The sequence below is a fragment of the Otolemur garnettii genome, unplaced genomic scaffold (assembly GCF_000181295.1).
Source record: "Otolemur garnettii isolate 467f Iridium unplaced genomic scaffold, OtoGar3 scaffold00036, whole genome shotgun sequence".
NCBI lineage: Eukaryota > Metazoa > Chordata > Mammalia > Primates > Galagidae > Otolemur > Otolemur garnettii.
Genome location: NW_003852431.1, coordinates 6,884,760 through 6,888,338, shown reverse-complemented (window position 1 = coordinate 6,888,338; position 3,579 = coordinate 6,884,760).

Genomic DNA, 3,579 nt, shown 5'->3' with positions numbered 1-3,579 from the left:
GCCTCAAGATGCAATTTATTTGTAATCTTGCCTAAAGTGGGAAAAAAAAGTAAAGCTGACATCAAAAGCTTAAAAAAAAAACAAACTAATCTCGAACCTATTGAGTGTGTAAGATATATCCCATTTTAGACATGCTTTTGAAGTTGTTCATAGATTTTAACCTGTTAAACAATAATCATTAATGTTTCCAAAAAAACTTCTCATAATAGCAAAAATGGAGTCCAGAATATCCAAGTATAGAAAAATTCAGATTCCTTAATTTGACAGAATTTTTTTCAACTGTACTGTTTTCGAAAAGCACAAAAGTACGGATGATACTGTACTTAACTAAAGTGATATACATCTTGAATTTGCTTAACTGAATAGTGTTTCCTTTCTTAAAAGTGTCCTAATTTGAGGGATAAGTTAGATGACCACCTTGTGTATAATTGCACCGTTTGCTGAGAAGTGGCTACTTTAGTCCCACTGTCCTATGAGAGATGGGGAAAGGGAAGGAACTAATTACTGTTGTCACAGTCCTTTCCAACCACTTTACCAGTGTTTCGCCTATAAAACAGGCATAGTATTAGTATCTTTTCTCAAAAATAAAAGTTACATCATAATGATTCTACCTTGTGGTAAATAGTAAATAATGACTTAAAATTTTTAAGTGCTATTAAATATTACTTTAATTTTTTATTCAAATAATCATGAAATGTTAACATATTATTATTTTTAAAAACTTTGTTCTGACTAAAGATCCAAATGTTAGACAATAACATACCATTCATCATCACAGAAATATCCTTGTCATATGTAAAACACGCTGGCGGGTATTTTAACGTTATGAAGTCCTATGGATGTGGAAATTTGACCCTGTGATGTGTCCTTTTGAAAACCAGTTTAAGATTCACAAGATATTATCACCACCTCGGCCTCACTAAAATGTTTATATGGCAGACTTCACAAGATTTGAGATGAAAACAACTCTGGCGTGGAATTAGGTTGGCGTTATATCATTTGGTTATTGTAGGTTAGAAGAAAGATTGCAGTTTGATTTTCAGGTTAATTTGAGAGTACGAAGAAATAGGTTACAATGTTTGCATTTGTTAGGTAGGGTCCCTCTTATAATTGCAAAAACCCCAGGTTTTTGAAAATAATTTATGTTCATTTCTGCTTTATAAAATAACCAAGGTCACTATAGGCCAGACCTGCTGATGGGCTTTTGTTTTTTTACTTGTAATGTAAGACCTAAGGTCCAAAAATTTCTTTCAAATTACTAAGAAAAGAAGCGAAAAAAAATTTTCATATTTTTCAAAAATTAAAAAGAAAATGTTTTGAGCTCAGCGTATTTGCATGTTTCACTTTCTTGACGTTTTCAGCTTAGTTTTCTTTTTTGTTGTTTTCTGTCTTTGTTTTGTGAGGTGAGTTATCCATTTCTAAAAAACTCACCTGCTTTTAATGAAAACTATTTCTTTTAAATAAATAACTAAATGGAGAAGAGATGGGCTCTTAGATTTTTAAGAGCTAAGATTATACCAAACCAAAATCACACGTTCAGTTCACAGAATCATAGGGGTGGTTTTTCTATCTTTTCATACTTGGAAAGAACCACTTTATTACTCTCTCACTTCTTTTGTGTGTGTTCATTTAAATTAAATCAACACTTGACTGTCAGTGACACAAAAGGACATGGGCTGTCTCTCCTTGAGTAGAGTTTCTTCTCTTAGCCTTACCAGAAGTATAGCAAGATCAGCAGTAAAACAAAAGTTTGCCCAAAGCTGAGAAGACATCTGGAAGATAGCCACTGCCTTTAGAATATGGAGCATAGCGCATAACCTTACTGAAAAGTAGGAACTCTTTGGAGGTATAAGAACAGTACATAAATTCCTTGTGTGGAAATATGTTATTTCTTTTCCATTAAATTTAGTTTTTCAGCCATTTGAATGCTCACATAGTGATTTGGTTTGGGTGTACAATCTGTGTGATTGGAGCTGTGAAAATTTAATTTCCATCTTACTCATTCAGCGAGATGACCTAAAGACTCTTAACTTGCTCAAGCAAGCGCTGTTGACCACTCTGACTAGGATAATAGAGTAAGTGTGAAGCCTCACTTCCCAAAGCTAGACTTTTAAAAATGATGACCAGACCACAGGGAATATGTAGCATTAGTTCATTAATATTGATGAGGTTTTAAAAGACACCTGTGTCTTATAGATTCCTAATGCCATAAAGTAAATCTCCAAGGATGAATTTTTGATTGAATCACTCTATAGGACCTCTCTTCAGAGCAGTGATTGTTACTCAACATGATGTATCATAATCAAGTAGAAGTTTTCAGGAAACGAATGTTTCAGTCTCAAGTTTCAGAAGTTCCAATGCAATAAATTTACCCCATGATGAAGTCCTAGAATTTTGGGTTAGTGGTACTGTTGATTCCTTTCTCATCTTTGTGCCCTCTCTGTATCTGGCTTCATATATATAACATAACATGTTTAATATCATATATATTAAGTTAAACATGATAGGGCAAGTGTTATCAGGATGGCTTCTTCCAGGGAAAGGAAGAGGCACGTAAAATGAGATCTTAAAGGGTTAAGGAGCATTTCTTGAGCTCTTTCTGCCTTCTGACCTCTGGATGAAGGCCCTTCTGGTTTTAATGCCTGTATACACACAACACGGCACTGCAGGGCTTTATCACCAGGGCAGTGTGCGAGCGTTGTGTCAGAATGGAGCTGATTGTGCTGAGAGAGCAGTTACTTCCTCCATAATACTGTAAAGCGAGCAGAGTTAGATTATTCTATCATATAGAATAGAATATATTCATTTTTTTTCTGGCCTCAAAAAATAGGATTTCTTTCCTCTAGAAACTTCCTTTCTCCTATCTGTCAGGGGGCCTACGGATTATTGAGAGAGGCAGCTTTGTGTAACAGGAAGAGTGGGTTTGGGAGCCAGATTAACTCTGGACTCAAATATCAGCTGTCACACAAGCTTGGGCAGTCTGCCTGTGTGAAGCGTCAGTTCTCTCACCTATTTATTGGGAAGCACAATATGTACCTAAGGATTAGAGAGAAAAAGGTAGCCTTGGTTATTACATCTTTGCTTGTTGTGTTTCCTGACTGGCCTGCCTGTTAAGTCTTAGCAGATGCCTCCAGGACTTAAAATAAGTCCTTGCCTGATGTGGGCATTGTACCTGCAGCCCTTTTGAAAATGGGTGATTAGAACAGGATCTTGTTAACCTTGTATTTGCTCCTTGAGTCTTCTCTGCTGCAAGTGGAATTAAAGTAAAAGTTGCCTAGATGACACCAGACCACAGGGAATATGTAGCATTAGTTCGTTAATATTGATGAGTTTTTAAAAGACACCTGTCTTTTAAATGAGGGGAAAGGAGTGGTTTTTACCAGGCAGTAAAGCGTACTCCCTGGTAGGGAGAGGAAGTTTGTGCAGATCTCTCCAGCCACAAGCTTGGGGAAGAGTCCAGAGCCCAGTCCTTCTGATTTTCACTCTGAATTGATTTGATGGTATTACTTTCTAGCTAGTGACTCATTTCTTTTGCTGAAGGAGCCAGTGGGCTGAAATTCTTGTGGGCAGTGATCAGGT